Consider the following 26,163-nt stretch of genomic DNA (forward strand, 5'->3'; position numbering starts at 1 on the left):
TACATCAAATACTTTCTTGTGGAATTGCCTAAGCCTCTTTCTCCTCTGTTCTTCTTTTCTATTAAACTTTGATAACTTAACTTTACAGATCACTTCTACTATTACTTTGAATATGCTGTTATACTATTATATCTCTACTTATGCATAAACCATGAAGAAAAAAATGAGAAAAAAAAATCTTATGTTCCTTTTTCCATCACAGCCCCTGAAAATTCAATTACTTTTGCTGTTAAGAGCAAAATTCTGTGTAGCATGTCCAATTAGGATGAGAACAAACCAGTCCTCTTAATATAAGCTATGGAGAAATAAGACTGAAATGGCTAGAAATAATCACTTTTCCCACTAACTCTACCTCATTTTGCTTTACAGTTTTCCCCATTAATCAAAGTCCAACATTATCCCACATCTACTCTCTACATTTCTAAAACTGGGGACAGTCAACACATTATTTTGGACTTTACAATCATTATATAAAACTAAAATCATACATTTAACAATGTTATAATTTTAAGTTATAATTTTAACAATGCTTAAAATGCACATATGTGAATAAATCTTTAAAGAACTGAAAAATAAAAAGGGCTAATAAGTTTTGATGATTTTCCTTTTTGTCTTTTGTTTGTACTTTGATAATCGTCTCCCTTTCTTACCCAGACTGGGCTCAAGCTGGAGGTCCTCCAGCCTCAGCCTCTGAAGTAGTTAGGATTACAGAAAGGCACCCCCACATTCAGTTTGTGGTTTTCCTTTTTTTTCAGTCTCATATTGTTATGATAATGCATCCCATGTAATAAACAAAAATCAGGAGGAAAAGTCCTCCTAACACTTTTTCTTATACAGACATGATGGCACTGCCTGTAATCCTAGCTACTTGAAAGTCTAAGGCAGGATGGTTTTCAGGTTTGAGGACAGCCTTTTTAATGAGAAAGAGTCTCTCAATATAAAATAAAAAGTGGTTGGCACATAGATCAGATGTCGAGTGCCTTCATAGTATGTACAAGGTTCTAGGTCCAATCCCCACAACTGGAAGGGGAGAATAGAGGCAAAAAGTAAAATTATGTAAAGTAATTACTTCTGGCTTGCTTCTCTTAGTTGTTCATCTTTGAGTTTCTTCTTCCCAAATATTAAATACCCCCCATCTGCATAAGTATTAGGGTTTTGACTTACTTACAAAAACACATCTCTAGTAAGAATAAATCAGAAGTTGTCTAAAGATGGTGTATGTACACTGCTAAAAACTCTTACTGACTTTTAACCTTTAAACCAAGTGCAAGCATGGTTGAAATTTTAAACTATCTTCTATCCATGTTCTATCTAAGTTATTAAAATAACCATCTTACCAGTTCTTTGACTTCTCCACTAGCATGTTGAGCTTCAGCTTGTAGGTTGATAGGTGGAGCATCTTCCATGATTCTTTGAAGAAACATCTGAATAAACTCATCAAAAGAATCCAACTGTTGTCTGACCAAGACTTTTTCATCAAAATAAGAACTAGGAAAATAATGAAGTCCAAAATCAGTTTCAACTTGGTTTGTTTTCTAGCACATTTCTTCATTCTCATTATAATTTTATTCAAATACTCTTAAGAACCAATCACTATATGCTAACCACTAAACAAAATATTATGAGGTACCTATAAAGAGAATGTCACCACTAGGTATTTTATAGACAAATTTTATTCAAACTCTTTAAACATTTCTTGACAAAAGGGTCAAAGTAAATGGAGAGTGAAAAATAATATCAAAAATTTTAATTTGAATAAAAGGGAGGATGGTGATATTAACAATTAAAATAGGGGTCAGAAACAGTGGTACATGCCTGCAATCCCAGTGACTTGGGAGGTAAGGCAGGAGGATTGGAAGTTCAAAACCAGCCTCAGCAACTTAGTAAGGCCATAAGAACTCAGCAAGTCCCTGTTTCTAAATAAAATATGGTGGTTAAGTGATCCCAAGTTCAATGACTAGTTCAAAAAAAAAAAAAGAACAAAAATAAACAAAACTAAAATAGGGAATGTGTATAAAATTTAGGTTAAAAATCATTAGGTCTGGGGTTGGTGATATTGCTCATTAGCACACACAAGGTTTTGGGTTAGAACCCCAGCACCAGAACAATAACAAAAACAAAGATCGTTAGTTCTCTTTAGAATATTTTAAAGGAGAGATGAGAGTAATTCATTTCAGTGAAAATACTCAGCAAATGACTGGTGATAAAAATGAAGCGTATGTGAGAGATGAGTTAGTAGTATAGATACAGAAATTAGAAGGTCCCAGAGGAGGATAGACCATATTAGTCACAAGGAACAGGCCCTTGTTCAGGAAAGGGACAGGGAAAGAAACACATTAGACAAAAAGAGATAAAAATGCAAGTAAAATCTTAGCGGATGACTCCCCAGTACCACCTAGGAAAGCTGTAGTTAGGCATCAGAGGCTGGAGAATTAGCACAACCCTGAAAACTGGATTGCCTCATCAACCCTCAGCAATAGGAAGTACCCCATCACATCTGTCTCAATTCCTCCACCTTGTGACATTGCCATTTAATACCTGAGACTTTCTTAGCTTCTACTCCCCTCTTCCTAGTAATTACTGACTGACTCTCTTGGATTCTTACATTAATTTTCTGAGATATGATCACCAGCCTCCCATTTTGGCATCATCAAATCACCTAGGTCATTGGCAGGCCTACAAAATGGCTGACTCTGTAACAAGGCTTTAACCTGATCCAATCAATTGTGACCACCAATAAAATGTTAGGTCCTATGGTAGAGAATAAAGCATGCAACCATCCTTGTATAAAGCACAACCAAAGAATGGGGCATTTTCTTTTCTTTTTATTTTTAATCTTTATTAATTTATTTTAATATGGTAATGAGGATTGAACCTAGTGCCTCAAACATGCGAGACAAAAGTTCTACCACTGAGCTACAGCCCCAATGCCTTTCTTCTTCTTTTTATTAAGTGGCTGGGGCATTTTCTTTCAGTAGACTGTGGGATAGCAGGAAAAATTTCTCAACTATTTGGGACATCTACTGATAGGTAAAAACCACATGGAAGTCATGGCCTAATATAAGTAACAATGGTTGTTTGGAGAATTTATGATGAAACATCTTCACAAAACTATACAAATGTTTCATTACTTCAGGAAAATGAATCGTAACTATTTTCATTAAAAACTTAAGAATAGTACTTCATTAAAATGCTGTCCTGCTTGTGAACATAGAACAGTGGTAGAGCAAACATCTGTCTAACACACACATGGCTCTGGATTTGATCTCTAGCACACTTCTCGCCAACACACACAACTATCTAAACAGCCAGGTGCAGTGACATTCACCTGTAAGTTCCAAATACATAGGAGGCTGAGATAAGACCAACACTTGAACCTTGGAGTTTAGAGCCAGACTAGGCAACAGAAAGACACAATCTCTCTAATTTATGGGGGAAGAGTACAAGGGATTGAACTCAGGGGCACTTATCAAGTAAGCCATATTACCAGTCATATTTTCTATTATAGTTAGAGACAGAATCTTAGTTACTTGGCACTCTGGCATTATTGAGACTGGCTTTAAACTGGAGATCCTCCAGCCTCAGCCTCCAAAGCTACTGGGATTACAGGCATGCATAACAAATTCTGGAAAACACCGAACACATTAAACAAAATAAAACTCTTTTGAATATGCCAACCTTTCATGTTCTCAAATTTTTCTCCTCTTTTCATCAACTCAATCAGCACACTTGAATAAGTAACAGTTGGACATGCAAGCCACTCCACTCAGAATTTCAGCATGGAGCTGTGGTGAAAGTTACCAGTTCGTCACCAGTCAACTGCATTTCATAAAATCAGCTGTTCTTTGAGATGAGTCAACACTCAGGAACTCATAAGGTAGATCACTGTCATCCGCATGCTCAAGAGGGTATATCCTAGGCAATTTATTGAAGATGAGGTTCACCAGTTGCAATGTCAGAAATTTCAAATTGACAACCACACTAGTCTTGGCCATGGGAACCATGAGGCCACCACGCTGTCAAACCGCCACTCCGTGACATCAGGCGCTGTCTGAGGTGCAAGCATGAGGTCACAGAAGTCAGTCCTCAACATGCAGGTGGCCCAAGACCCGATCAAAGCCTCTGGGAAGAGAGAGAAAGTGCATGATCCTACTGGAGAATGGCACCACGATGCGCTCACACCCACCATGTCCAAAGCCCACCCCTTCTGCTGAGAATAGAGTTGCTCTCCCAACTTTGGCTCTGATGGCACAGGAGCACTGAAAACCAAGGGTGAGGCCATTTTCAGACAACAAAGGATTACATTTCAAGGACAGGGAAATCCCAGATGTGACTTTCAGCCACTTAACAAACTCCACTGAATTTGAGAGAAAGAGTTGCAAACCCACAAGTGGCTGGTGGACATTGGATGACTGATTTATTTTCCTGCCAGTGATTCTCAATCCTGGGACCGCAGATCTCCTCAGACACACCACTTTACTTTGCCTGCTTAGATTTACTGACAGGGTCTGGCTGTGTTCCAGAGGAATTCCCTCATTTAGGGAAAATGGCATTGCCCAGGAGAAACACCTTCCTCTATCTCATCCATAAATTAGATGGTAGACCAGATCGAGCAACTCTGATACATTGTGGATTTTGCCCAGATAAATCCTGGTGAGAAATGTCCAAGGGAAATGCCAGGAAAAAAAAAAAAATGACAGAGGAAGGCATCAGCGAACTGTGACTGAAATGGCTAGGGATCCAGATGTGAATGATCCCAGAAGTCTCCCTTCATACTAACAACCTAACCATATTCTGATATTCCTTTAGGATGGCCTCTCCTCCTGCCCCAGGGCATCCATGCTCACTGATATCATTTGGAGCTCACTGATCAGCTACAAGCATTGTCCACATTCAATACACAGGGATAAACCTTTCCCTTCAAGACACACCACCACATTGTAGGTCTTGACATGCGCAGAAGACCCATGCTGACCTGCTGTAAAAAGGGAGATGAAGAGTTCCTTAGAAATTCCTTGGCTTTGTCTGGGACTGGGTTGTCTCCAGAGATTTTGACAGAGTTCGACACTAGAGGATCTAGAGAGTGCCAAGAAGGGGCAAGGGCATTGAAGTACTTGCCAGGGGGATTCGGGTCAGTCTTGATGGCTACTCACAGAATGATCTGGCACTGACTGCCTGTTCAGTGGGTACAGTATGCCGAAACTGAAGAAATCTCCTGGAATTTGGACATAAATTGTAAACACTGCAAATTAGATAGTGTACCTTCACTGAAGTTGGTTTTCAGCCTTGAAGCTTTCTGCCATTACTCATTCAGTACAAGGCATGTCACCTTTGGTATTCTGCCCTGTGAAAATCTGTTCAACGTTTCAAGAGCAGGCTCTTGTTTTATCCTCTGGCTTGTGCTCTCCATATTGCAGAGGATAGAAATAGGATTCTTGACCATTATTCAGAGGGCCCATTGCCACAGAGGCACTACCCTGGTCAAGGGAATAAACCCTTGGGTAAACAGATATTGGCTAGATATTTCTGCACCTGAAGGTGTGTTGAAGGACCTCTGGCAACATCACAGCAGGACAAATTCTGAGTGCAGACCAGTTGTAAGGCAGCAGCGAAGGCGGTTGGCCCTGGCAGGTGGAGTAGCACGGAACATTTCGCCCTCCCTGCCACTTCCCTCCTGTCTTCCTTCCAACAGGCTGAGTGAATGACTCCTTGGTCTCCTCAGGAGCCATCAGAGCAGCCACCCAGCTCCACTTGGAAGAGAAACCGTCCAGGTTCCAGCTGTCTGTCTCCTGTAAGGGCTAGCTCAGAAAGGAGGGGCGTGATGTTTCCCAATTCACGGAGCACCTAAGCCAGGGTGCTGAGCTGCACGCTCCCCTGCCGCAAGCTGGCAGCAGCCATCACGCCATGTGACTGCTGGGAGCCTAGGTAAGATGTCAGACTTGGCCAAATTCTGGGTGTGCCTACTCTTGGAGGAATGGTTCTGGAGGGTAATTCCGATGGGGCCGGTGGTAAGCTGGGTGACCCATGTGCCCTCATGCAGCCCTCCGTCCCCGCCCGGTCCCCCAGAACTCGAGTGGGCTCACTCCCCACAACAGGATCTAGGCGAATGGGCTGTCATGATGTCCATTGTGGTCAAACCAGCACAGCGCCACCTAGTAGGCCTGGAGTGTAGTGCGAGCTGTCACACTTCAGTGGGGTCTCCAGTCCTGCCTGGATCCACAACTATCCACTGCCTGCTCTCCTGTACCCCGAACACCCCATAGCTCCATTTCCATGGGGCCAAGAGTATAGGATCCCATTTCTGGAAAGATCATGCCCCTGGCCCTTGCTCCCTTTCACTGTCCTCTTACCGTCACCACTGAGCTGTTTCTTCTTTTCTATCTCCTTCTGAAGCAGCCAGAGCCAGAAGTGTCTCTGGTTGCCATGGGACCCGTGATGACACAGAGCTCTCGGGCCACCCCTCTGTGATATCAGGCGCTGTCTGAGGTCCAGGTATGAGGTCACAGAGGCCAGTCCTCAACATCCAGGTGGCCCAAGGCCTAGTCAAAGCCTCTGGGGAGAGAGAGAAAGTTCGTGCTCCTACCAGAGCCTGGCACCACCGCGCCCTCACACCCACCATGCCCAAAGTCTTCCCCATCCACTGAATACAGAGTCACTCTCCCATCTTTGGCTCTCATGGCACAGGAGCACTAGAAACCAAAAGTGAGGCCATTTCCAGACTGGAGAGGATTGCAGTTGAACGATTGGGACATCCCCAATGTGACTTTCAGCCACTTATGTAACTCTACTGAATCTTGAGGAAAAGAGTTGCAAACTTAACTAGTGGCAGGTGGACATTGGTTGACTAATTTTTTTTGTTTTTTTCCTGTCTGTGATTATTGCTCCTGGTTCCACAGATCTCCTCAAACACACCACTTCACTTTGCCTGTTTAGGTTAACTTACTGGGTCTGGCTGTGTTCTTGAGGCATTCCCTCATTTAGGGAAAAAGGCTTTCCCCAGGAGAAACACCTTTCTCTACCTCACGCATAAATTAAATGGTAGACCAGATCTAGCAACTCCAATGCATTGTGCATTTTGCCCAGATAAATCTGGTGAGAAACTGTCCTAGGAAAATGCCAGGAGCAAAAGAGGAGAAGGGAAGGCATCAGCGGACTGGGACTGCAATGGCAAGGGATCCACAAGAGAATGATCCCAGAAGTCTCCCTTCATACTAACAAGCTGAGCATATTCTGATAGTCTTGTAGGATGGCATCTCCTCCTTCCACACAGCCTCCATGCCCACTGATATCATTTGGAGCTCACTGATCAGCTACAAGCCTTGTCCACCTTCAATAGACCGGGATAAACCTTTCCCCTCATGACCCACCACCAGATTGTGGTTCTGGACATGCACAGAAGATCCCTGCTGGATTGCTGTGAAAAGGGAGATGAAGAGTTCCTTAGAATTTCCTTGGTTGGTGTGGGACTGGGTTTTCTGCAGAGATTTCAACAGAGTGAGACATTAGAGAATCTAGAGAGTGCCTGAAAGCAGCTACTCCGGAGACTGTGAAATAGCTCATGTTGGAGAGCACTTGCCTAGCATGCACAAGGGTCATGGTTCAAATCCCCAGGGCCTCTCCAAAAGACGGGGTTGGCATGTCAAGTATACTCTTCTGAAGTTGCAAACCCTCCCCCATCTCACGTTTTTGCCACTGCTCATCAAATGAATCGCCACAAGTGGTAAACCACCACGTGGACACACAAGCCTATTCCAATCAGACTTTCAGCATGGGGCTGTGGTGAAAATTTGCACTGCTTCTGTGATTACCTGCCTTTCTCACGAAGGGGTGGGTGTTCCCTCATATGATTCCATGCTCAGGACCCCACAGGTTAGATCCATCTCACCAGTGTGCTCACAGGACTATATCCTCAGCCAGTTCTTCAAGAAGACGAGGCCACCAGGTTACAAAGGCAGGAACTTCAAAATGATAACTGCATTAGTCTTGGTAATGACCAGGCCTCCTGTGCACATGCCAGATTCTGTGCAATTGAAATGGACTCGCACACCTCCACACTTTCCATGTCAACCTCACTCTCATCAGGAAATTCAAGAGGTGAGGACCAAAGAGAGACACCTTTAGCCCTGGCTTTCCTCACTCAGTTTTCCTTGGCATCAGGTTGCAAATGACTGGATGTAAGATTGTAGGATTTGGCGAGGAACACGTGGGAGCTCCTGCTGATAGAATTCAGCAGCAACACAGGGAGTTTGCAACCTAGTCCCCCAGTAACACTGGAGGTCCAGTGTCAAGAGGAATGAAGCCCTTTTAGAGACCGTTGTTTATATTGATGGAGGTTCTGAGGAGATGCGGTGTAGAAATGGGTGAAGTGTATGGTGTTCTCATGTGTAACATGGTTCTGGGAATGAGAGGACTGTGCTTTGCAGGATCAGGAAAGACACAAGAATCCCTATTTGAAAGAAGACACAAAGACAGAAGGATGGCAGAGACACTAGGCACGTGGCATGTTGGTGGAGGCTAGAAGGCAGTCCAAGAACTCAAAAGATGGTAAAATTTGAAAATGCTTGAGGATACACTCTCCCTGCTCAATAAGGACAATCACAGTTTAGATGTTCTTTAACGCATCCTGTTTTGATATTCGGGTTTTTCCCTTGTTGGTTCTTCACTTATGATTTTGAGCAGGATTGTTTTGACTTCTGATATTGAGGTGCTTTTTTGATTTGAGAGCCATGCTTCAGTGCTGCATATCCCAAAGTTAGTTCGTTTACATTGAAGGTCAATGGAGTAGAGGGTGTGGTGTAAGGAGAGCCTTTCCTCAGAGGTCTTGTGCTGAAAATAATTAAAAATCAGTGTACATATCATCAGCTGTCCTGTGCAAGCCACAGGAAATTGGCAAGGGCTTTGAAGACCTTGTCAGGGGGATTTGGGTCAGTTGAAATGGTTGCTCACAGAATGATCTGGAACTGACTGCCTCCTCTGTCTCTACAGTATGCTGAAGGTGAAGAAATCTCCTTGAATTTGGACATAAACTTTAAACACTGCCCATTATATTAGTGTCCCTTCACTGAAGTTGGTTTTCAGCACCGACACCCTTCTGCTTTTTAGGCACCACAAATGTCCTTACTCATCTTTTTGGAGGATTGAGCCTTGAAGCTTTGTGCCATTCCTCATTCAGCACGAGGCATGTCACCTTTGGTATTCTGCCCTGTGAAAATGTTTTCATCGTGCCAAGAGCAGGCTCTTGTTTCATCCACTGGCTTGTTCTCTGCATCCTAGAGGTGCTGAAAATAGGATGCTTGGCCATTTCTCAGAGTGTCCTGTGCCACAGGGGTAAAAGACTGGTCAAGGGAAAGAACCCTTGTGTGAAGAGATATTGGGTACATATTCCTGCACCTGAAGTTTTGCTGAAGTCCTCTGGAAACATCACAGCAGGACAAATTCTGAGTGCAGCCCAGTTGTAAGGCAGCAGCCAAGCTGGTTTGCCCTGGCAGTTGTAGTGAGTACGGATCATCTCTCTTTGCCTGGCACTTCCCTCCTGTCTTCCATCCAACAGGCTGAGTGAATGACTCCTTGGTCTCCTCAGGAGCCATCAGGGCAGCCACCCAGCTCCACTTGGAAGAGAAACCGTCCAGGTTCCAGCTGTCTGTCTCCTGTTAGGGCTATCTCAGAAAAGAGGGGTAACCGCCAGAGTGGTGTGATGTTTCACAATTCAAGGAGCACCTTATCCAGGGAGCTGTGCTGCACACTCCCCTTCTGTGAGCTGTCAGCAGTCATCAATCCGTGTGTCTGCTAGGAGCCTATTCGAGTTGCCTGATTCGGTCAAATCTGGGTGTGCCCAGACCTGGAGGAATGGTTTCGGAGGGTCATGCAGCTGGGCCGGTGCTATGCTGGGTTACCCACGTGCTCACATGCAGCCCTCCATCCCTGCCTTGTCCCCAAGACCTCGTGGGGGCTCACACCCCACAACAGGTTCTAGGCCACTGGGATGTCATAATGTCCATTGCGGCCAAACCAGCACAGCGCCACCTAGCAGGCCTGGAGTGTAGTGTGAGCGTTAGGCTTTAGTGGGGTCCCATCTCCTGCCTCCTCCTGGAGCATTCTATTGTCAGTTTACCTTCCCCTTGCACAACTCATATCTACCCTTCAAGTGGGCCAAGATGTTAGGATTCTATTTCTTCAAAGAACAGACCCTTGGTCCTTGTTCCCTTGCTCCTTCCTCATACCTTCACCACAGATTTGATGCTTGTTTTCAATCTTGATCTGAGGCAGCCAGGAGAAGTGTCTCTAGTTGCCTTGGGAACTGTGATGCCACCTCGAAATCATGCCCCCCTCTATGACCTCCAGCGCTGTCTGATGTGCTGGTACCAGGTCACAGAAGCCACTCCTCAACATCCAGGTGGCCCAAGGCTCAGACAACGCCTCTAGCGAGAGTATACCTCCTACTGGAGCCTAGAACCTCTGGCCCTTCACACCTGCCATCTAGATGTCTGCCCCTTCCACTGAGAATAGATTTGTTCTCCCATCTTTATTCTGACCGAATGTGAGTACTGGAAACTAAAATTGAGACTATATTCAGAGTTGAAGGTATTGCAGTGTAATGATTGAGATCCCGGATATGACTTTCAGCCACTTATTTCACTCCATTGAATCTTGAGCGAAAGAGCTGCAAACCTAACTATCAGCTGGTGGACATTGGATGAGTAATTTTCTTTTTCCTGCCAGCAAATATCAGTCCTGGGACTCCAGACCCCATGAGACATCACCACTTCCCTTTGCCTCCTTAGATTTACTGACAGGGTCTGGCTGTGTTCCTGAGGCATTCCCTCATTTAGGGAAAAAGGCTTTCCCCAAGAGAAACCCCTTCCTCTACCTCACCCATAAATTTGATGGTAGGCCAGATCCAGCAACTCCACTGCATTGTGCACTTTGCCCAGATAAATCCTGGATAGAAATTGTCCAAGGAAAATGCCAGTAGGAAAAAGAGGAGTGAGAAAGGAATCAAAAGATTTTGATTGGAATGGCTAGGGATCCACATGTGAATGATCCCAGAAGTGTCCCTTCATACTAACCACCTGAGCATATTGTGATTCCCACATTGGTCTGTCTTTCTTCCTGCCCTCCATCCTCCATGCTCAATGACATCATTTTCTGCTCACTGATCAGCTACAAGCTTTTTCACCCTTCGATAGGTAGGGATAATACTTTCCCCTCATGACCCACCCCTATAATGTGGGTCTTGACGTGCACAAAAGGTTCTTTGCTGGACTGTTGTGAAAAGGAAGATGAAGAGTTCCTTAGAAATTTGTTGGCTTTGTCTGGGGATGGGTATTTTGCAGATAATTTGACAGAATCAGACCAGTAGAGGATTCAGAGGGTACCTAAAGGGGGCTCTTTGGGACCTGAGGAGATAGCCCCTCCTGGAGAACACTTACCTAGCATGCAAAAGGTCTATGGTTTTAATCTTCGGACCCTCTGAAAGGGTGGAGGAAAATAACATCTCTTTTAATATGCCAACCCTCTTTCATGTTTTTCCTCCAATTGAAATGTACTATTTGGACATGCAAACCTACTCCACTCAGACTTTCACCATGGAGGGGCAGTCAACAGGTTTAATGCATAAGAACAACTCAAAGAATTATTCATCCAGAAAAATTAAAAAATTCCCAGAAATAAATTTTTTAAAATACCCACAAAATATCTAAATTTAGTTTCCTATTCTCCGCTTTTAATAACTTTTTGACATGCTCTTTACATCTTTTTTCCTAATGACTGATACTTCTTACTCACTTGACAATGAATACCTTCATATCAAAAATGTTTTTTTCACTATTCTTATGAATTGATTTTCTCTTTTAAAAAGCAAACTATTTGTTCAGTCTTTCTGTACTATGGCTATCATTCCTGATATAGTAATTTCCCCCTGTGGGGCTATCTTAGTAACCCAGCACCTAATCCACTTAGGACCTAACAAATGGACCTGCAAAAATTTTCTGTACAAATCTAATCCATTTGCTCCCAGATTAAAGATGTTTTTTATGTCACCTTGGTGTCAACAGTCCTAATTATTTGAACCAATAACTGAATAATTTTTTGTAAGAGGTAGTTGAGAAAAAGGGTGCCTTTTCTAGTGGTTTGTATGAAGAGAGTTTTAAGGAGTGAGATTATTAGCCAGAGGCAGGAAATGGTAAGAACATGGAAGGCTGTAGCACCAAATGAACCCATAACTGTATAAGCATACAGGGATGGGTGAGGATTAATGACAGAGAACATCAAAGGCAGGAAAAGGGATAGAGGCTGATGGCTACATAGGCAGTGTAGCTAGACCAATATCAATGCTGTGGGCGGTAGACATGAAGGGCCTTTGTGTGAATACAGAAGAATAATGAGAAGGCAACAGTGCAGTGTGACCTTCATGCAGGCCTGAATGGAGGGAGTGTTTCCAGAAATACAGAGAATAGACAATTTTCACTGACCTGTATAAAATTAAGTCTAATTAAATGAACAAAGTTTAAGAAGCAGGGCCAGTTGAAATGCTTCCTCTGTTTCCTTTGCATTTCTTTCCAGAGTTACCTAGCTCATTTCCCCTTCCTGTTAGCTATCCAAAAGCAATTTCTAGAGATTTGGTATTGATTCATCTTATTTTACAATCTTTGTTTGGATTATTCCTACTACAATTTCTTCCCTATTCAGTAGCTGTATCTTAAAATACATATATTTGGTACCAGATATATAACCCAGGAGACCTATATGACTGAGCCTCATCCACAGCATTATTTACTTACTAACTGACTTATTTATTTGTGAGATAGCTTCTTGCTAAGTTGCTTATAACTTCACTCTTTGCTGAGCTGGCCTAGAACCTGCGATCCTCCTATACCAGTCTCTGGGTTCACTGTGATTTTAGGTGTGTCATTTTACTTGGCTAGGAATATAATTTTTGCATCTTCCTTATTTTTGTCCTTTTCCTTTCCACAGAGATATGCTCAGAAAGAAAAATATTTGTGCTTTCACTGAATCAGGTTATGACTGAACTAAGATGCAATGGCTCATCATTTAGACTTCCTCAAGGCAGTTCCCTCCCTTGCAAATCAGAATGTAGTCCACGGATCAGGAGCACTGGAAACATCTTTAAATATTTTAGAAATGTGGATGCAAAAACCTGGTGAATACAATGTGCATTTTGAACATGGTCCCCAATAATTGATTCACAAAAGTTTGAGCATTCTTGGGTATAGCTACTCTTCTACCAGTTCCTCTAACATAACTTGCCTATCTAAAATCATCATATTTTGTTCCCCAAATTGTAGGAGCATTAGTATTCATAATCTTTCATTGAACATTTTATCAGATTATACTTTGCTGATCCATTCATAATAGTCCTACCTTTTTTCATTTCCACATTATATTATTCTGCACCATATTTACTTTTTTAGGAAGTCAGAACCTTTCACATAGCAATAAATTATATACATCTACGGTGGATCATATGTGTTTATATTTATTTATGGCAAACCAAATATAGCCCTGCATGATGTGGCATGCATTTCTTAATTACTTTCCAATTTGTTGATAAATAAAAGAACTCTTGGAAAATTGTACTCTCTCAGACCAGTGTTGTCACTGGAAACTCATTTTTTCTAATGCTGCGCTCTTCCACTTTCTAATGTTTAACTTGAGTTTACCCCCCTAAAAAATGTGTGCCCACTTCTTTTGCTTTATTTTGTTGTCTGTGATATTTAACTTTTTATTCTTTGTTCTCTCTTCTGCTCTCCCCTTTTATATTTACCAACTTTACTCTGATATAAGCTATGGGAAGCCATCCTTATTTAGCAGAATCAAACTAGGGTGAGCCATGGGATGCAGAGGCCTAATTTCCAGGAACTAACAGGCACAAAAATCTGTCCCAGATTACCAGGAAGCATGTGGTGCTGCATACCAGTGGTTCCCTGTGTCCTTCTGGGATATCTCCCCAAAGAGAATGGCTTCCCTGACTCTATCTTGTCAATCACAGAAGAAGCTCCTCCAGGTCTTAAACCCCTTTACCTGTGTATTAAAAATAAAAGAGAGCTGGGACAGTAGTAGTTGTTAAAGGCCAGAGATGTTATGGCCAGAGCCGTCATGCGCCCTCTTGTTTAAAAAGACTATTGGCTCTTGTGTGTTTCATGAGTACATAAGTTTTTGGAAAATAGACTGAAAAACAGCCAACATCTTCCTCCAGCAGTTAACCCTTTCCTTATCCATGTGGGACATGGCAGAGAAGACCTCCACACTAGGCAGATCTGAAATGAAATTCAACTCCTTTACTGACATTCTGAATTTAATTTGTTACTGAAACTTAATAAGATATCTCACTTATTACCATTTCACTCTTTTTCCTTTCTATATGTTTATTATGTTTAATTCTTCAACTATTAAAATCTACTAGTACCCATGTCTTAAACATTATAGCCAATGTTATTTTATAATATGTGGTTCTTACATTCTATAGGTCCTGTAATTCCATGTGGTTCTCTTTGATATGCATCACCAGATAAATGACCAATGCATTTCTGAGGAAGACTCAGAGAGATGCCCTGCAAAATTAATATCAATAATGAGGTGCATGAATAAAACCAAGAATCAGGAGTTGGGATGGCATGAAATTTACAAACTTCTACACACCAATGTAAAGAATTAATAACATAGAAAGTAAGCCTATAGAATGGGGGAAGATTTTTGCCACCTTATCCTCAAATAGGGGATTAACATCCAGAATATGTAAAAATCTTACAACACTTATCTCCAAATAACAAATGACCCAAGACATAAATGGACAAAAGAACTATAGAGATATTTCTTTAGAAAAGAAATGCAAATGAAAAAAGTATATGAAAAAAATGTTCAACATGTCTAGCAGTAAGGGAAAAGCAAATCAAAAGTACATTGAAACTTTATTCCAGTTATAATGTCAAATATTAATAAATGTTAACAGGGATGCAAGAAAAGGTTCACTCATCTATTGTTGATGGAACTGCAAATTAGCACCATCACCCTGGAAAGCATTATAGAGAAACTTCAAAACAATAGTAATGGAACCACTGTATGATTCAGCTATCTCAGTTACCGATACATATTCAAAAGATCTAAAATAAGCATATTATATATTGGTAGATACATAATGCATATAGCAGCACAATTCAACAAGCCAGGCAATGTAATCAGTATAGTTACCAATCAGATTAATAAACCAACAATATATACAAACACATATACATATATGTATATAAAGGAATATATATGTGTATAAATGATTTTTTAAAAAATATTTTTATTTGTATATGAACACAGTATCTTTATTTTGGTTTTTTTAATGTGGTGCTGAGGATCAAACCCAGTTCCTCACATGTGACAGGCAAGTGCTCTATAACCAAGCTACCATCCCAGCCCCTATAATGAAGTTTTACTAAGTCATAAATGAGAATGAAATCATGGCATTTGCTGGTAAATGAATAAAACAAGAAAATATATCATGCTAAGTAAAATAGACAAGAGACTTAGAAAGTAAAAGGTTTCCATCATTTGAAGAAAGTTTTCTGTCATTTGAAGAAGCTAGACAAAAACAAAGGGTAAAAATGGGAAATTTTATGAAAATTAAAAGAACAGATGAGTAGAGGAAGTGAATTAAGGATGGAAAGAGGAGGGAAAGCAAAGAGAGCAATGGTGGAATGAATCTGAACAAACTTTCCTGTGTACACCTGTGAGAATACCACTGTGACTCTGACCTTTATATATACATAAGCACAAATTAAGACAACTATAAACTAACAGAAAAATGATCTGTGGAATAGAGGAAGGTAATATCAGGAGAGAGGAAGGGAACGGGAAAGTATTGGGTACTTAATTGGAAAAACTTTTACTCCATGCTTTATAATTATGTCAAAATTAACCCTGATCTTATGTACAATAATGAACTAAGAAAAATAATTACAAAACAATAAAAATCTAAAAAAACTGTATGAACACTTGCAGAATAAACAATACATTTCCATGTTCAATGGATCACTGATGAAGTTGGGGTATTTTTTAAAAACCTCAGAACAAAATGAGAATACAGATACAGCATCCTAGAATCTATGGGATACAATAAAATCAGTTCTTTTTTTTCAGTGTTTTATTTTCTTTTATTGAAGCATATTTATACATAATAGTGGATTCTTTATGACATATACATAAATTTGCATAGTAGTCCCTTTCTTTTCCCTTCCCATCTCTCTCCTCTGATCTAGGAAAAGCAGTTGTAAGAAGGAACTTCATAAAAATGACTCTCTCCATTTAAAAATCTGAGAGATTTCAAATGAAAAATGTAATGTTTCAACCCAAGGTATTAGAAAAACAACAATAAATCAATTTGAACAAGTAGAATAAAAAAATACTACTTATCAGAGTTTAACCTATAAAATAGAAAATAAAGGAAAACTACAAATAATAAAGGAATAGAGTTTATTTTTGAAAAGGGAATCAAAATTGATAAATCCCTAATCAAGGTAGTGAAAGGAAAGAGAAAGAAGAAACAAATAAATAAACCTAGAAATCAAAAGAGAAATATTAAAACAGATATCACTGAAATCCAGAACACTACTGGGAATTATCTGGAAAACTTTTTGTTCAATAAACAGGAATATCTAGAAAAACATTATGAAGACTGACATGGTAAAAAATGGAAAGCATAGAATATATGTATGAAGCAGTACATATGAATCTAAACAACTCAAAATATAAATCAAAGGAATGCAAAATTCCAACCTAATAAAAGGCAATTATATTGAAGGAGTAATAAAAAGCCTCCAGGACCAGAGGTGAACACAAGGCTGAATTTTACCAGATATTCAAAGAAGAACTGATACCAATGCTCCACCATTATATGTAAGAGAGAAGGATAGACACTTCCAAAGTAATTCTACAAAGTGAGTATTACCCTGATTGAAAAGGAAAATAAGGACACTACAAGGAAAGAAAACTTCAGGCCAATATCCTTGAGGGTTGTAATCTAAAAATCTTTATAAAATACTTGCAAAATATATTCAACATCACATTAAAAACAACAAACACTGCTGGACAAAGTGTTGTATTTTTGCATTCCCAAATTTCAGGAGGTTGAGTCAGGTGATTTGTAGTTTCAGTCAACCTGGGCAATTTAGACACCTGGGCTCAAAGTGAACAAAAAAAGGAACTGGAGGTGTGGTGAGTTGCAGAGTACACCTTGGTTAAGTCTCTGGGGTCACACGCACACACACACACACACACACACACACATACACACCATACACCATGAGCCAGCTGGTTTCATTCAAGGGATGCAAGAATGGTTTAATATATGAAAACTAATGAAACTAATACACCAGATAAAGAATCAAGGGCAAAATCATAAGTTAATTTCAATAGCTGCAGGAAAAGTCTTTGACAATATTCAATGGCCATTCATTACAAAGCCCTGAGGAATTAGAAAGAGGAGGAACTTACCATAACATACCACAGACCAAGTATAACTTTCCCTTCATAAATGAATTCTTTCAACTTATATTAATCAAGTTGTGCTTTTGGCTTGCATTCTGATTCTTTTGTTATATGATAACTTACCACAGAATTGACTACTCCCACCATATTCTACAAATGTTGATTCTATACATAAACCACAACTGTTGCTATCCTTGTTATTAGGATCCGAGGCCTTAAATTTATTATATCTAGGTTGTTTGGCATCATTATGTGCACATGATAGATGATATATAAAAACAGTTGAGAACTAATGTGAAGAGAAAACCCTGGATTGTTCTTTATGCTGTGACGTTCTACAAGATTGGTTTCAACCACCTTTTTCTTTTTACAATCAGCATTACAGTTGTCAAGTAATGTTCTGTTTTCTGGTTTCCTAGTGTCAGTATTTCCTTCTATAATAATACAAAGTAGAGAGTATATGAAAAAGCTCCATAATTTCAAATGAATGAGCAGCTGAGCAATAGGTATTCTTTAAATAGTTTACGCTCTCTCCTCAATTCATTAGAAATTTGATATGATTCTCCTTCTTCTGGGACATTCTAAAAGGAAAAAAATATTTAGTGTAAATGCACCAAATATGAACAATATCATAATAATTTTCTTTACTGCAGGATACAAGAGAAAGAGAATACATTTCAGAGTCATGCCAACATAAAATCAAACTTCAATTCTTCAACTTACCAAGCTATGTCTTCTCATGGGGGTGATAATGATTAGAGATAAGAGAAAGATCTGAAGTATTACTCCCTTACCTTCAAGATAATTGCACAAATAATGACATTCATAAAACTATTTTATTAATCCAAATTAACTAGGATAAATTGTAGGCATCTGTAGTTTACAGTGCTTTTTAAAAAGTTAGAAATTTAAATGTGATCTTTTGAATGAGCTTTTGTGACTTATGTTGGCACAAATTATCTCATGAGGTGAAAACATGAGACCTGAGGTTTAAGAGTGCCTTATAAATAAAATCAGTCTGAATCACAAAGAGTGTATGCTCTGTCCATCATGTGTGTCAAATAGCTAACAATAAATGTAAATATAAATGTTTATCCTTCCAAGAAAGAGAAGAAGAATGCCACAATCTTGTGGGGGCAGTGAATGAAAACCACACACAGTTACTAAATGAAAAGATTTACTAAACAGCCAAAGAATGATGACAGAGATGGCTCAAAGAACAGACATTGGAGAGATGTTTTCTGCAAGGGAATACTGAATTGTGGAGTAAATCATTTAAAAAATATGCAAATTTTCATCTTAAGTCCAAATATATGCTTCATTGTTAGAGGATGCTTGGAGGATATTATGGTTCCTACTTTCATATTTATGACATTTCTCTAACTTGATTGCCCCTTTTTATGGCACCAATTCAAGATAACTCACCTGAATTTATATATCCCAGACATCAAAAGTAATACAAACTTAAAGCATGATTTTTAGAATTCAGTAGAATTAACTGATAGTCATTTCATGCATGTTATTTAGAACAATTCATTATATAGCAACTTTTTTCTACAAATTTATTTTCAAAAAATTAAGAAGTTTTTTATATTTGAAATTTTATTGTAGCTGCTCCAGAAAATATGCAAATATATTTATTAACTTTGAAAGTCTCATTAAAAATCAAAAGCTTTAAAGTGAATAGTTACATAACTAAGCAAATAATTTTTAAAATTTGGGATCTCAGAATGTGACATAAGGGCTTGGATACCTTTAGACACTATGATACTAAAATTTATGAAAGTAACATCATCATTTGGTTATTGAGAGTCTCTGCTTCTAGAACTGGTTATTATTTTGCATGAGACATCTATCTTCAATTAATGAAGAGTTTTAAATATACTATTAGTGGAACGAAGCCAGAAAGGATGGTGAAATCCCTTTAAATGCAAATATTTTATAACTTGAGTATATTTTAATACCTTTACTTATTTACATAGTTTTATGTGATGGTGAAGATTGAACCCAGTACCTCACACAGACTAGGCAAGTGCTGTACTATTGAGTTTCAACTGTAGCCCCTAGTCCATAAATTAATATACATATTCTATTAATATACATATTCTAAATTTCTATGTTTCCATAATTTCTAACATTATTTTAGTGTTAAAATGGGGACCAAGAATAGAAATAATGAAAAAGTTCTCCTAGAAAGGTATGCTAGTAAAATATAAAGGGTCCAATAAAAAAAAAAAAAAAAACTGCAAGCAATGTGCTTTATTTATTTCAAATTAAAGGTATGAGGGAAATTCCATGATTCTACAAAAAATAACTTGAGAATGAATGTTAAAAATCATGTAAGTATGATATACATTTCATACTAATGTAAACCTAACAAAAAATCCTTGACCAAATTTTCTATTTCTTCTGAAATTAGAAATTCATTCCTAATACAGTTTTACTGTCATATGTATTTTCTAGCCCAGTTTCCTCCATCCCCCTACACTAAAATACTCAATGTAACACTACCATTTATACATGTTAAAAAATATCAATGTAATTCTTTTAAAACTTTTTTTTTCTGGGTGAATTTGCAACAAATATATCAGGGAAACCATTGCTAAGTTTCAAGTATTAACACCTCAAAACTCAATAGTAAGAGCAAGAAAATTAATTGCACAAAAGATCACTTTACCTTTAAATGAGACTGATAGTAGTGCTCATTCAATGTAAGACAGGAACCATCAGGATCAGTTTCAGTGGGATGACTTTAGAGCAAAAATGTAAAATAAAGTGAGTAGGTAGGTTTTTCTCAATAAACTCTGGTAAAAATTTGGATTCACTTATATGAAATGCTATTTCTTGATTGATTTGATTAAAATATAAGCCATTTTATAAAACTCTGCCTCAACTTTTTCAAACTATGAAATGGTCAATGAACATACCCATTTTGTTGGTGAACCTTTAATTTATTTATTTATCTATGTGTGGTGCTGAGAATCTACATCAATGTCTCACGTGTCAGGCAAGTGCTCTACACTGAGCCACAATCCAGCCCTTCAATGAACACACTCTTCATTCCATTTCAGGCTGACAGTCACTAAATTGGCAGAACTTGACAACAGTTTATTCTCAGAAACTGCCTGTCTTGGAGGCTGAACTTGAAATCCAATTAATAACTATCATAATATTTTCTTTTTACCTGAAGTGCAACAGACCTTTGATAACCCAAGACAAGGTAGCAAGATGCAGACTGCCCTCTCTCTTGCTTATCCATGGATCAAAGACTAAGTAAGCTAGTTTGAAAATTGTGGTACTGGCTCTTGAGAATGGGTATCACCTACAGAAAATACCCCATTTTGCAGGGTGTGGTGATGCCTGCCTGTAATCCCAGCAAATTGGTAGGTTGAGGCAGGAGCATTTTAAGTTTAAAGCAAGTCTCAGCATATTAGTAAGGACCTCTACAACTTGACAACACTCTGTTTCAAAACAGAACATAAAACAAAGGGCTTGGGATAAGTCTCAGTGATTAAGCATCCCTGGGTTTAGTCCCCAGTACAAAACAAGAAAGAAAAAACAAAACCAAAACCAAAAATAACTCAGCACAAGCAAGGTCCTAAGCAACTCAGGGAGACCTTGTCTCTAAATAAAATATAAAATAAGACTGGGGATGTGGCTCAGTGGTTAAGTGCACCTGAGTTCAATGCCCAGGACCCATCAAAATAAATAAATAAATAAGCCTATTTCTTCCCTTTACCAACAAACAGTATAATGAGTTTCATGAAACCTTAAAAAAATTTTAAACACTGAAAGTTTAAGTATATGTTGTTATTGGGAATACTATTGTCAGGCACACTGAAATATTGTAAATCATAAAATACCTTTTTACCTGTGTAGGTCTCACTTTATTCAGATCCACATAAACTAGCAAGTACTTATGTTTACAGGCAATCAGATACTCAAGAGGAAAGACTGCTACAAAAGCAGAATACTGGTAATTGTGCCTGTGTTTCCCTAAATATTATTGAAATATCATTCTTCTTCTAGGACCCAACTCCTCAGTCTCTCATTTGCAAGACTAAGTGGAACTCTCCATCTTTTAAATCTACATCCTGTGAAGATGCAGATTCCTGACACAAGGTTACACTCGAAGGACCAAGAGTCAGAGCTCTTTCTGTTTTTGTTTCTGATTCTGAAAAATAAGCTAAATGGGGTCTCAATCACAGGCCTTACCATAAACACATTACCAACTACTGAACTGAAGCTTTTGGATGACTTGCCCATGAGTTATCTCCATGATCTACTATGATCTACCACACAAAAACATGGAAAAGACATCAGTGAGTTGGGAAAAGAAGTGGAGGAGAATGGACACCTGCTGGAGGCTGTAGATCCATGTATTCAACAGATTCTAGTCCCCAGTGTTTTAATCTCAAAGCCACTCTCACATTTCTGTAAACTCTGGAAACTTACTAGTGTCTCAAATTATTTTAATATCTTTCAACAGAACCTTGAATTTTGTCACGTATTCCAATTAAACAAACAAGAACATCCTTCAAATTCTATTTTAATATGCCTTTCTAGAGAGTATCCCATATTCTATGTCCTGAATATCTGATTTGAGTTAATATAAATGGTCATAAACCCCAAGGTTTTGGTCTATTTTATATAAACCTTATTCCTAACCAATGCAGTGATGTTCCTCCTTAGTCTTGCCCTTCCCTTGGTTAGTTTCACTTTGATACTCTACCACTAGGCTCACTTAGTAATCCCATTCTTACTTCAGTTACTTTCCACAGTCACTCCTAAACTATTATGTCTGTTGTAAGCACATTCACTACACAAGGATAATCAAGAAAAGCACTGAATTTAGAATTGAGGATCCTCAGTTCAAATCTCATTGCTATCCCTTTCAATACTCAGGAAAGTCCATTTAATATCTATAAGTTCAAGTTCACCATCATGACAATCATTTGGCCAGCATGTCAAACACATATTGAAGGATGAGTGAGTACACTGATTAGCTGCTAAAATTTCTTAAAATTCTGAAATTTTCTGAGTTTTTGATTCAGTCAATAGAAAAAAAAAGAATATTCATTTGATAGAATAAAAAAAGAAACAGCAAGAGAGCACAACAGAAAGTAAAAATAAAAATTCAAGAAAAGATTTTAATCAGAGAAAAAGAAAAAAGTAGTATAAAGAAAAAATTTCTTCATAAAACCAATTATGAATAGTAGCCTGAAGGGAAATGTAACTCTTGATTTATAAAACAGCTTTAAAAAACAGAACTACATGGGGGTAGGATATTGAAGGAAACCAAACTGGAAAATCACAAAGTAGAGATATCTCTATACAGAGGGTTAATATATCAAATATAACATAGTCTACACAAAGGTAGTTTTTACTTCAAGTAAAATAATTCCTCTACAGAACTAGCCTGATCTTGTTTATGAAGAAAATATGTGACCATAGCTCTGTGAGATTTTTTCCTAGAACTCTTTAAGCAGGCTGCTTACATAAATAATGAATCAGAATTAACATAAAACTAATTTTGCCTTCTGAATTGATGATATAGACCTGCATCTTGATTCTAGTTCTGCACTGGCATCAACCTATACAGTGGAGGAATACAATGGAGTTGTCAGCCAGGCAAGCTTACAGTCTAACTGCAGGCCTGGCACTTATCAATTATGGGAACATGGGACAAAGAGTCAACTTCTATTAATGATAGCTGCTTAATTAGTAAATAACAGATTATAATAGCACAGGCACTTTCAAAGTCCCCATGATGACTTTAACAAACAAGTGTTAGGAACAATTGTCTGTCCCAGACTGAAATGCTCAAAAAATCTTTATTCCTTTTATCTACATTCTCTAATCAGTTAACATACTATCTTTTAACATATATAAAATCCTTCCTGTTTGAAGTGTCATCTGTTGAATTTCCATCCACTATTAATGAAGAGAATAAAATGTTTATTTAATCAACAATAGAAAATACGAAACATTAAATGTCTATGACTGTGATTCTTTAGAGTATTCCTCTGGGTCTCTATATGTTGACTTTTCTATAATAGATACTAATTATACTTCTGATAGGCAGTTAATGAATTAAGAATTCCTATGTCCCATATTTATACTTTGCAAATGCAAGGAAGAAACACAGAATTTATCCAAAATTTGATACCTAAAAGTAAACAGTTGGTCCCATGACTGTAATTTTAAATAAAAGTTGCAAGATGGACAGAAAACAATATTAGCAGTTTCAGGAGCATAAAGAAAGTGTCAAATAGTATAATTTTTCTGGACTAATTGCAGAAGGAACAATTATTGGAGAATATTCTTATGTTGTTATGACACACAACAGCTCTTAATAAAGGGAACACAACATAATAATTTGGAAATACTTTTCTTATTTATACAAAAAATGTAAGATTTCAGGGACCAAAATTAAATTAACATAAAATATCTTTAGACAATATCATTTCATATTATAAATTTCCTACAATTAGTTGCTTAAATAATCATGAATTCTAAACTATTAAGAAAGTAATGAAGAAAAATGAAGAACAATATGAATATAACATATATATGTGTGTGTATATGTGTGTGTATATGTGTATATATATATATATATATATACTTTTTTTAACTGCTCCTTTGTCATCAGAACATTCCTATTCCTATTTATTTATTGTCACACCAGGAATTGAACCCAGGGAAGCTGAACCACTGAAAGATATCCCAGTCCTTTTTTTAAATTTTTGAGGTAGTATCTTGCTGAGTTGCTTAGGGCCCCAATAAGTTGCTGAGGCTTTAAACTTCCAATTCTCCTGCCTCAGTCTCCTGAGCTACCAAGATTACATGACTGCTGACACTGCACCCATATACTCTTATTTTTTGATATTAGCCATGAACACCAAGAAAAATTCACTTTCAGAAATCTTACCTTGGGTTGATATTTTCAGAATATTTAGGTTCTTCTTTTATATATTGAAGAATTAATTCTCTATGACTATATATAAAAAAGTAATAAAATTAGAATTTCAATATTAATATGAAAAACAAAAACCATATTCAATACATAAAAATGTTTTACACAACATAACTATAATATCAAACTTTATAATATGCAGTTCAAATTTGTAAGCCCAGACATTTTGTTAACTTGACAATTATTTGTAAATTGTTCTATTTTCTTTTGTTTTTGAAATGGGATTTCACAATGATGCCCAGCCTGGTTTGGAATTCTCAGCTCAAGCAACTCTCATGCCTCATTCTCCCAAATAGCTGGGGTGAACACACACATGCCACTGCCCCCATGAGCTTATATTAAGAAAAAAGAAAGTAAGATGTAATGATCATGAATTGAAGACAATAAAGTAAGTATATTAAATGATAATAACTGGAACTAAGAAAATGTCATGTCCATGTCCCTATAAACAATAGTTCTTTCTTCTTCCACATTTATTTTCTCTTAAGATTAAGGGCTTCTTCCAAAAATAGGGGTTGAACCCTAACATAAAATAATATTATAACTTCTAAGTCTAAGCATGTATTACCATGAATACTCAGGGACTGGAATCAATAAGGGCATTTTGTAGTAAAAGGTAATCATCACCAGACTGCAGAACAACACAGCAGTAACAGACTTGACAGAAACAAAAGTATCTTAAAAGTCCTCTTCCCTCTCCATACTCTTTAAGAAAATCCTCATGTCCTCAAGAAATTAAAGGATGGTGGAAAAGCTAATTTTCAGGGGAGGGTATAAAGATTTTCTGCTCAGCTGGGCATTGCAAGACCCCAATATATAATAAGGAAAATCAAAGTATGATTCCAAGTGTAATTCCTGACCATGGGGTATAAACTGTAGCCATGAACACCATGAACACTGTATCATACTTTGATTATACCCCATGGTCAGGAATTCCACTTGGAATGACAGAGATAACACTGGGAACCAGGATGATAAAATCTCTGAAACCCTAAGATACTGGCTAGTGATGCATTTCCGTGGTACAGCAATTCACTAGCATGCATAAGGAGATGAGGGAAGAAAAGGAGAGGAGAGGGAAGAAAGGAACCTTGGAGAAAACTCACATTCATCACCACTTCTCATCTAGACTCTTACAGGACTGCTGGCTGATGAACTACTCTAATGCACTATTGTTTCATACATAGCTATACCATGAAATTTCACCTCATGTAAAATGCAATAGCTGTTATTACTTTGAGCCTCCAATCAAGGTTGATTAGTATATAATGTAAACACTTACCCACTATGATCACTAGCAGCAGCGTAAGCTAATGCCATCTGTCCACAGTTATCTGCAGCAGAGACATCAGTACCATTCTGGAGAAGCAGCTCACCCATGTGTTCTGATTCATGTTCCAGAGAAAACATGAGCCTTGTTCTACAATAAGAGAGATAACTTCAACCCTAAGTATTTTAATAGAGTTATTTGAACAGCTAATTTGTGATATTTTTCCAATTCAACATCTTACTTTACACAAACTAATAGACATAAATATCTTGAGAGAGCAAATGTTCAGTTTTGCAAATCACCTCAAAGTCTAAATGGAAAGAAAGAAACTTCTTTTCCCAATGAGGGAGAAGTTACAAACTTAAAATCCTTCAATGAACAGTAACTATGATGAAGTCATTTACCAGAAAATGGTAAAGATTTCAAT

At 38.1% G+C, this 26,163-nt stretch overlaps 1 long non-coding RNA gene and 1 pseudogene across 1 annotated transcript in view; both read right to left on the bottom strand.

Moving 5' to 3' along the window:
- Positions 1 to 5,650, bottom strand: part of LOC124974174 (DNA-directed RNA polymerase II subunit RPB2-like) — a 56,254-nt pseudogene extending 50,604 nt beyond the window's left edge.
- A 10,879-nt stretch (positions 5,651 to 16,529) lies between these two features.
- Positions 16,530 to 26,163, bottom strand: part of LOC124974170 (uncharacterized) — a 60,364-nt gene continuing 50,730 nt past the window's right edge. The window contains exons 5-8 of the long non-coding RNA XR_007106758.1: positions 25,749 to 25,886; positions 24,422 to 24,487; positions 20,168 to 20,240; positions 16,530 to 18,071 (exon numbers count right to left, since the gene is read on the bottom strand). This is a non-coding gene — a long non-coding RNA (uncharacterized LOC124974170). The remainder of the gene's footprint in view (positions 18,072 to 20,167; positions 20,241 to 24,421; positions 24,488 to 25,748; positions 25,887 to 26,163) is intronic.

The sequence above is a fragment of the Sciurus carolinensis genome, unplaced genomic scaffold (assembly GCF_902686445.1).
Source record: "Sciurus carolinensis unplaced genomic scaffold, mSciCar1.2, whole genome shotgun sequence".
NCBI classification, from domain to species: domain Eukaryota; kingdom Metazoa; phylum Chordata; class Mammalia; order Rodentia; family Sciuridae; genus Sciurus; species Sciurus carolinensis.